General features: G+C 39.7%; 1 non-coding gene across 1 annotated transcript; it reads right to left on the bottom strand.

Annotated features, from left to right (window-relative positions):
• Positions 1-1365: 1365 nt before the first annotated feature.
• LOC112745855 (small nucleolar RNA R71) lies at positions 1366-1472 on the bottom strand. The gene has a single exon (XR_003173763.1). It is a non-coding gene; the product is annotated as a small nucleolar RNA R71 (small nucleolar RNA).
• Between the last annotated feature and the right edge of the window lie 8608 nt (positions 1473-10080).

Raw genomic sequence — 10080 nt, 5'->3', positions numbered from 1 at the left:
AAGATTTGAGAGATTGAATTACCAAGGAATTGGAATTCAATCACTTAAGATTGCCAAGGAGATCAATGAATGCATTGATTGAGGAAGAGATGGAGATGAACTTGATCCGGAGAATACAACATCTCCTGAGCCCAATGAATCCCCCATTTCTGATCTTACCCATTCTCTTTACTTTCTGCCATTTACTTTTATGTTCATTTCCCCAAATTCCCATTTAAGATTCTGCAATTTACTTTCCGCCATTTACATTTTGCACTTTAATTCCAGCATTTACACTTTCTGTTATTTACTTTCCCGCCATTTAATTTCCTGCAATTCTCAAATCAAATTCTTCTTAGCTCAATTAGAACATTCCTCCAATTAAAATTGCTTGACCAATCAATCTCTGTGGGATTCGACCTCACTCTATTGTAAGTTTTTACTTGACGACAATTCGGTATACTTGCCGAGGGAAAATTGTTGAGAGACAAGTTTCCGTGCATCAAGTTTATGGCGCCGTTGCTGGGGATTGATTTTGTATCAACAATGATTAAATTGGTGGATAACTAGATTGAGCATTTTTCCTTTGTTTGATTTAAATTCTGTTTGAGTAATTTACTTTCAGTTTTAGTTATTTCCTTCCCTTTACCCTTACCCGTTAGTGGTGTTCTCGTAGTTGTTACAATTTAGTTTACTAACCCACTAACTGTTTGATATATTGTATCACTCACACTAACAGCATTTTTTTTAACAAAGAATACTCTTTATCTTTCTTTTGCTTTGGCCTTGTTGGTTGTATGACAGGTAGAAGAAGCGGGGCTTCAACCTCCTTCGATTCCAAACCTGAGAGGACCTTCCTTAGACTAAGGAGGGAAGCAAGAGGAAAGAGAATTGTTGGTACTAAGGAAGAGGAAGAGTACGTTGAACCAGACATGGATGAGAATATGGAGAATCATCATGAAGAAGAGGCTCACAACCATGGCAGAGAAGGTCCAGCAAATCATGCTGGGCAAGAGAGAAGAGTTTTGGGCTCTTACATCAATCCAAACCCAAGAAACTGTGGAAGTAGCATTCAAAAGCTAACCATACATGCCAATAACTTCGAACTAAAGCCACAGCTCATCACCCTTGTTCAGAACAATTGTTCATTCGGAGGAAGTGTCTAAGAAGACCCCAATCAACATCTAACCACATTCCTGAGGATATGTGATACTGTGAAGTCTAATGGTGTTCATCCCGACACCTATAGACTGCTTTTGTTTCCCTTCTCACTCAAGGATAAAGCATCCAAATGGCTAGAATCCTTCCCGAAGGAGAGTTTAACAACCTGGGAAGATGTGGGTGAACAAATTCTTGGTGAGATTCTATCCTCTTCAATAGATCAACAGGTTGAGAGCCGAGGTACAGACCTTCAGGCAACAAGATGGTGAGACTCTATATGAAGCATGGGAGAGGTTTAAGGACTTGACAAGAAGGTGCCCACCAGATATGTTCAACGAATGGGTGCAGTTACACATCTTCTATGAGGGTCTTTCTTACAAATCAAAGAAGGCAGTAGACCACTCATCTGGGGGATCTCAGAACAAGAAGAAGACCATTGAAGAAGCCATAGATGTCATTGAGACTGTAGCCGAGAATGACTACTTCTATGCTTCTGAAAGAGGCAACACTAGAGGAGTAATAGAGCTAAATAATGTGGATGCACTGCTGGCCCAGAACAAGCTGATTACCAAGCAGCTGGCTGACCTTACCAAGAAGATGGAGAGGAACCAAGTAGCAGCAATCACCACCTCATCAACAATTCAAGAAGGAGTAAATGCAGAGGTAGAGGGTGATCAAGAACAAGCTAACTACATTGAAAACTTACCTAGGCAGACCATGATCCATATTCCAAAACTTATAATCCTGGTTGGAGGAACCACCCAAACTTTGGGTGGGAAAATCAACAAGATCAAGGCCAAGATCAGAGATGCCACAACCCCAACAACAATGCAGCCCACCAACATTCCACACAGAGATCATATCAGCACCAACCTAACAACACACCTCAACATCCACACCAAAGCCAAAATGGCCCTTCTCATCACTCCAACTCCAACTCATCAACATCTGAAGATAGACTCTCAAGGATTGAGACTCTACTTGAACGTATATGCAAGGAAGTTCAAGACAGTAAAATGTTCCGGGAGGAAGTGCGCTCCAATATGCAGAATCAAGATGCTGCCATCAAGAAACTTGAGACACAAATTGGCTACCTATTCAAGCAAATTCCCAGCCATGACCTGTGCAGCAACATCGATCCAAACCTAAGAGAGGAATGTCAGGCTATCACCCTCAGAAGTGGGAAGGAATTGAAGGAAATTCCCAAGGATTTACAAGAGAAGAACTCAAATAAAAGGGAAAAAGAGCGAGATGAAGTCTGAATTCCCATTCCCAGTTCACAGCAAAAAGGAGAAATGCTAAAGCCAGACGTCCCAAAAGCTCCATACCCTCAGCAATTGAAGAAGAAGGGGGACGACAACAGTTCTTAAGGTTTTTGGAAATCTTTAAGAAACTACAAATCAACATACCCTTTGCTGAAGCAATAGAGCAAATGCCGCTCTATGCCAAGTTCTTGAAGGAATTGATGACCAAAAAGAAAAGCTGGAAGAACAATGAGACTGTGATACTAACCGAAGAATGTAGTGTCATCATTCAGCACAAGCTACCGCAGAAATTGAAGGATCCTGGGAGCTTCCAGATCCCTTGTATTATAGGGGAAATCACAGTGGAGAAGGCTCTATGTGACTTAGGAGCTAGCATAAATCTGATGTCAATAGCTATGATGAGAAAAATGAGGATTGAGGAGGCTAAGCCAACAAAAATGGCCCTACAATTGGCAGACCGATCGTTCAAGTTTTCTCATGGCATAGTCGAGGATTTGCTAGTGAAGGTAGGAGATTTTATCTTCCCAGCCGACTTTGTAGTGCTAGACATGAAGGAGGAAGCCAAGGCCTCCATTATCCTGGGAAGACCGTTTTTGGCCACTGTTGGAGCTATCATTGATGTCCAAAAAGGTGAACTCACCCTGAGATTACACAATGAGAAGATGACATTCAATGTATTCAAGGCCATGAGCTACCCACAAGAACCATTGGATGGACCCTCGCTGACCTGAAGGGAATTAGTTCGGCCATATGCATGCACAAGATACTGTTGGAAGAGGATGCCAAACCATCCATTCAACCCTAAAGGAGGCTGAATCCAGTCATGAAGGAAGTGGTACAGAAAGAAGTCATGAAGTTATGGCAAGGAGGGGTAATTTACCCGATCTCAGACAGCCCATGGGTCAGCCCCGTGCAAGTTGTCCCAAAAAAAGGAGGAATCACTGTAGTCCCCAACGAGAAGAACGAACTAATCCCTACAAGGACCGTCACAGGATGGCGGATGTGCATAGACTACAGAAAACTCAATGAAGCTACAAGAAAAGATCATTTCCCCCTTCCTTTCATGGATCAGATGCTGGAAAGACTTGCAGGACATGCATATTACTGTTTTCTCGATGGTTATTCAGGATATAACCAAATAGTGGTTGATCCGAGAGACCAAGAGAAAACCTCATTCACTTGCCCATATGGAGTGTTTGCCTACAGGCGCATGCCATTTGGGCTATGTAATGCACCTGCAACCTTCCAACGCTGCATGCTCTCCATTTTCTCAGATATGATAGAAAAATTCATTGAAGTCTTTATGGACGACTTTTCAGTATTCGGAGATTCCTTTCCTAATTGCCTAAATCACCTGGCCCTGGTATTAAAAAGATGTCAAAAGACTAATTTGGTCTTGAACTGGGAAAAATGTCACTTTATGATGACAAGAGGAATAGTTCTTGGCCATAAGGTTTCTAACCAAGGCATTGAGGTAGACAGAGCTAAGGTGGAACTCATTGAAAAATTACCCCCACCAAGTGATGTCAAGGCAATTAGGAGCTTTCTGGGGGCATGCTGGCTTTTACAGAAGGTTCATTAAAGATTTTTCAAAGATAGCCAAGCCCTTAAGCAATCTCCTTGTATCTGATACACCATTTGTCTTTGATGAAAAATGCATGCTAGCATTCGAAAATTTAAAGAAGAGGCTGTCCTCTGCCCCTATCATTTCCCCACCTGACTGGAACTTACCATTTGAACTCATGTGTGATGCATCTGATTTTGCAGTTGGGGCAGTGTTAGAGCAGAGGAAAGATAACTTAGTCCATGTGATATACTATGCCAGCAAAGTCCTCAATGACACTCAAAGAAATTGTACCACTACTGAAAAGGAGTTGCTGGCAACAGTTTTTGCATTTGACAAGTTTAGATCATACCTCATTGGTGCCAAAGTGATTGTTTTCACAGACCACACAACACTTAAATATTTGTTTGCCAAGCAGGAATCAAAACCAAGTCTGATAAGATGGATCTTATTGTTGCAGGAATTCAATATTGAGATTAGAGACAAGAAAGGAAGGGAGAACAAGGTAGCCGATCACTTATCCAGAATCCCTCATGACAAAGGTGGAACACATTGACGTTAGGATTTTTGCCAGTAAAGAATGTCATAAAAATAGTCGCGTTGTAGATATAGTCTCTAAACCGACAAAAATCCCTTCATACAAACGTTTTGGTTGTCACAAGTAACAAACCCCTTTGAAATTGATAACCGAGTATTCAAACCCCGGGTCGTCTTCTCAAAGAATTGCAGGGAGGTATGTTCTTATTATTGGTTATGAGGATTGTAAATTGGGGGTTTTGGAAGTTTGGGCAATGCGCACAGGTATATTTTCGAGCAATAAAAATAAATAAATAACTGTAAAATAAACTCTTGGCAAGGTATGAGAACTGGAAGGCCTATCCTTGTTATCCTTATCAAGTGTGAAGAGAATTGGGTTTTAATCCCACTTGGTCAGCCTTTATTAAACAAAGGAAGGTTAAGTGGACTGATTAGCTTGATTCTCAAGTCCTAGTCAACTCCTGTGGAGAAACTAGTGTTAGAGCAATCCTAGCTAAAGCAAAATCTGCTAATTTCAATCACTTGCTGAGTTTAATAACTCGAGTACTACCAATCACTTGACCAAAGCCAAAAGGGAGAAAAATATCTAAATTAAATCAAAAGCATCAATATAAGCAAAGCAATCTTAAATCTGAAAATACCTCGAATTGTATTAAGAAAAGAAATTAAATTTGGCATAGATGTTCATAAATTAAATTGAGGAAATAAATAAATAAAAATAAAGAACCTGGGATTGAGAGTCACTCCTAAAACTAAGAGAAATTCTAAATCCTAATCCTAAGAGAGAGGAGAGAACCTCTCTCCCTAAAAACTACATCTACTCCTAAAATTGTAAATATGAGAGCCTCTTCATGAATGGATGCAGTCCCCCACTTTATAGCCTCTAATCTGTGTTTTCTGGGCCGCAAACTGGGTCAGAAACAGTCCAGAATTCGCTGGTTTCGAATTTTGCCACGCTGGATTTCCGTCACTGTGATGCGGTCGCATGGATCACGCGGTCGCGTCATCTAGAGTTAGGGGAACTATAGCAGATTATATATCAAATCGAAGCCCCGGACATTAGCTTTCCAATGCAACTGAAACCGCGTCGTTTGGACCTCTGTAGCTAGAGTTATAGCCGTTTGAGTGCAGAGAGGTCAGGCTGGACAACTTAGCAATTTCTCTAACTTCTTGCATTCCTTCCACTTTTGCATGCTTTCTTCCCATCCTCCATGCTATTCCTACCTTATAATATCTGAAAACACTTAACACACATATCAAGGCATCTAATGGTAATAAGAGAGGATTAATAATAAGCAAATATAAGATCAAAGAAGCATGTTTTCAATCAAAGCACATAATTAGGAAGGCAAATGTAAAACCATGCAAATAATATGAATAAGTAGGTAAAGAGTTGATGAAATCCACTCAATTGAGCACAAGATAAACCATAAAATAGTGGTTTATCAACCTCCCTACACTTAAACATTAGCATGTCCTCATGCTAAGCTCAAGAGAAGCTATAAAGATGAAGAGAAATGATAGAATGTATGAAATGCAACCTATGAATGTAACTAAATGAAAAAATGTTTCTACCTACTTGGTTAGAAGTAAGTAAGCTCTTCAAGACAAATACAAACCAATTTCCACTAATTCAAATCATACAATAAAAAATAAGTAAACTTGTAAGAAGACAGCTCATGAAAGCAGGGAACATAGAATTTAAGCGTTAAACCCTCACTGGAAGTGTATATTACTCTAATCTCTCAAGTGTGTAGGGTAATTCACTCTAGTCTTCTCTAATAATGCTTTCTAAAACTTTGTTCTTCATCTAACCAATCAACAAATATTTAGCATACAAATGCAAACATCATGAGGTCTTTTTCAAGGTTGTAATGGGGCTAAGGTAAGGGTAAAGGTATATATATGGCTAAGTGAGCTTTATAAATTGAATCTTTAATTAACCTAAGCTCTCACCTAATATACATATACTCTATATACTTTTAAATTCATGCCTAGCTACCCATAATTCCCACTTTTGTATAATTCCCATACTCATGTACCAAACTTTCTTTAATTTTTATCACATGTGCATTGATCTTTTATTAAACTTAATATTGGGGTAATTTTGTCCCCTTATTTACTTATTTATTGAGTATTTTTGGATTTTTCTCTTTTTTCTCTTTTTTTTATTTTTTTTCTTTTTTTTTTGTAGAGAAACAAACATAATTTATCAATGCACATGGATTTTCTATTATTTTTCTATTTTGGTTTTTCATGAGTAGGTTCCCAAATTCCTGATATTCAAATAAATTAGAAACATTATACTTTTCCTTTATTAACCCATGTTCCCACAGTTTCCCCATACTTAATTAACACACTATCTTAAGCTAACCAAAGATTCAATTGGGATATTTAATTATTTTTCTGCTTTAAGGCTAGTGATGTGGTAAAATACAGAACAAGAGGGGGTTAAAAGGCTCAAAGTGGCTGACAAGGGTGATTTAAAGGGTAGGCTTATTTGGGATAAGTGAGCTAAAATCAAATAATGGCCTCAATCATATGCAAACATGTAAATACACTAAATAATGGACATATAGGTTGGAACAAAATATAGATTACAATCATAGAGAAGGGAACACACAGGAATAAAATATTTATGGTTAAATAATGTAACCATGTAAATAAGCTCAAAGTCTCACAGGTTGTGTGTTCTTTGACTCAAAAACCATGTTCCACATACAACTTCAAACAAATTTAACACATAAAAATTTTTATTTAAATTAGTGAAAAATTTTTTTTTTCAAAAATAGGATCTTAAAAAGAGATTTATTATTTTAACCAAGTAGTAACTAAATGCACAAAATCAAATAAATATGCAATCAAATATGCAGATGCAACAATGAACAAATAAAGAAAATAAGATTATTGGTGTTGAAAAGAAAGTACTAACCCACGGAGATCGGTATCGACCTCCCCACACTTAAAGATTGCACCGTCCTCGGTGCATGCTGAGATTTGCAGGTGGATGGGTTGTTTCAACTGTTGCTTTTCTCTAAGGATTGTGCAGATGGACTTGTCTGTCTCCCCATGTAAAATGTCTTTCGCTTCCCTTCTGGGTGACCATCCTGAAAGAAAAAGGGAAGAAGAGTAACCCAGAAATAGAGATAAGAAAATAAAAGAAGTATGGGTTAATGCCAAATGATAAGGGTCTCATTTACATGGAAGCTTCAACATGTACGTGAGAAAACAATAGAAGCCATGGCATACCAATGGTGCAAAATTTGTGACAAAGGGGAAGAGTGTGGGTAATGAAAATATCAATATAAGTACATGTCAATGCAAGAGGAGTACAAGTATCATAAAAATTAGCATTGATTTAAATAATGTTACCCAATTAGAATAAAACAAGCCATAAGCACCAAGATAATACCAGATATAACAGTTGAATAAGAACATTTGAACACCAATAATTTTAGAAAAATAAAAATATGCACAAAATTAAAATACAATGAATGAAAGTATGCAAATAAATAAAATAAAATAAAAGATAAGAAGAATGAGAAGGGAAAGAAATAAAGTAAGAAAGAAAGAAGAAAGAAGAAAAGATAGAAGAAATTAGGATTGGGAAAGAAAAATAAGATAATTGGCACAAATCTGGATAGGTTGTGCGACGCTGGCGACGCGGACGCGTGGAGCACGCGATCGCGTGACTCGATTTGTGCTAGTGGCGCGAGTGCAGCCTCGCGGTCGCACAACTCTCTGTTCAAAACTTAGTATTGCCAAAATCCAGGGTGACGCGGTCGCGTGGTCGACGCGATCGCGCGGATGGCCTTATTTCCAATATGACGCGGACGCGTGGGTGACGCGTTCGCATGGCAGGGCTTGTGCTACTAGCACGGGTCCAGCCCAATTCCAGCTCAACTTTCGGCCATGCACCCTTTTTACGCCGATTTCAGGTCACGCGGCCGTGTGGTTGACGCGATCGCGTGGGAGGCCATTATTCCCATATGACGCGGTCGCGTCAGCGACGCGGTCGCGTGGGGTAATTTGTGCCATTGGCACGCCTCCAGCGCTGCTCCTGCGTAACTCTCTGTTCATATTAATATTGTCTCCCATCTCCTTGCGACGCGGACGCGTCGCTGATGCGGTCGCGTCGCGTGCTCGCTTTTTTTTTTTTTGTAATCTGAAAAATGCAGAATGCAGTGTTAATATGAATGTGATGCAAAACTCCAGGTTCAATATAACAAAATAAAATAAAATTCAAAAACAAATAAAAGTAAATAAAAATGAAAAAGGACGATCATACCATGGTAGGTTGTCTCCCACCTAGCACTTTTAGTTAAAGTCCTTAAGTTGGACATTTGATGAGCTTCTTGTTATGGTGGCTTATGCTTGAACTCATCCAGGAATCTCCACCAGGGTTTGTACTTCCAGTAACCTCCGGGGTCCCAAACTAGGCGCAGAAAGCCTTCAAGTAAGTTAAAGCAAGTGACAAGGCCCCAAGAGTGGCGATTGGTAGAATGGATTCCGGGGTCCCAGACCTTGCCTTTGCACCCGTCTTTTGGTTGAGCAATATTGTTCCATCCGGGTGGCAAGCAGTCTGAATTCTCACGTAAGCGGCCAAACAACTTCCTAGACCCATTCAGTTGAGCTCTATACCAACCTTTACGTTTAAACTTAAAGCTTCCAACCATGATGAACCTTGCAGGACAATTCTTACCACTAGCCATTTTCCTCTTACTCTTAATGTCACAAAGAGCTCTAAGTTGACCATCCGTCTCCAGTAGCCCATATTCAAGTGGAATTAGAAAGCTAAGGGATATGAAATTTACCCACTTGAATGTTGTGAAGGATGATGGCAACTTAGGGGGAGGTATTTTTAATGAAATTGCAAGCTCCACTCCCTTGTGCTCTTTTCTGATAACTACCACTTCTTTGCAAGCTTCTTCAATTTCAACCTCTTCCTCTTGGTAGCTCTCTTTCAATTCAATCTCCTCTTCATTGCTTTCAAAGGGCATGGGAGGTTGTGCTTCTTCTTCTTGAATCTCCATCTCTTGATCAACCTCTTCCAAGTCTTCAACTATGATATGCTTTGGAGGTTGTACACCCTCCTCAGCATCAATTTCAACCGTCTTGGAAGGAGGCTCTATGACTGGACTTTCCCATGGAGGTTCTGCATCTCCTAAGTCTTCAACCAACTCTTCTTCTTGAACGATGACAGCTTCTTCTACTTGTTCTAGTATGAATTCATGCTCTGTCTTGTCCACTGGAGCCTCTAGTATCTCCTTCATGCTACGCCCTTCATGAAATTGTCCACATGGGGCTGTGGTTGAACCTTGTATATTTGAGCGTCTAGAAGCCCATTGAATTAATACTTGATCCATTTGTTGAATGGTTGTTTAAAATTTATTTACTGTTTCCCTTAGGCGAACCTCTGCTTCTCGGGTTGCCGGACTTGGACATGATACAAAAGAAAGTGGTGGTGGTTGGGAGTGATTGGATTGAAATTGGGGTGGTTCTATATATGGTACATATGGCTTGTAAGGTGGTTGGTATGGTGGTTGAGGGTTAGGGTCATATGGAGGTGAATGG

This window comes from Arachis hypogaea, chromosome 14 (genome assembly GCF_003086295.3).
Source record: "Arachis hypogaea cultivar Tifrunner chromosome 14, arahy.Tifrunner.gnm2.J5K5, whole genome shotgun sequence".
Taxonomy (NCBI): domain Eukaryota; kingdom Viridiplantae; phylum Streptophyta; class Magnoliopsida; order Fabales; family Fabaceae; genus Arachis; species Arachis hypogaea.
Note: the sequence above shows the minus strand (reverse complement) of the source record. Positions and strands in the feature narration are given on the sequence as shown.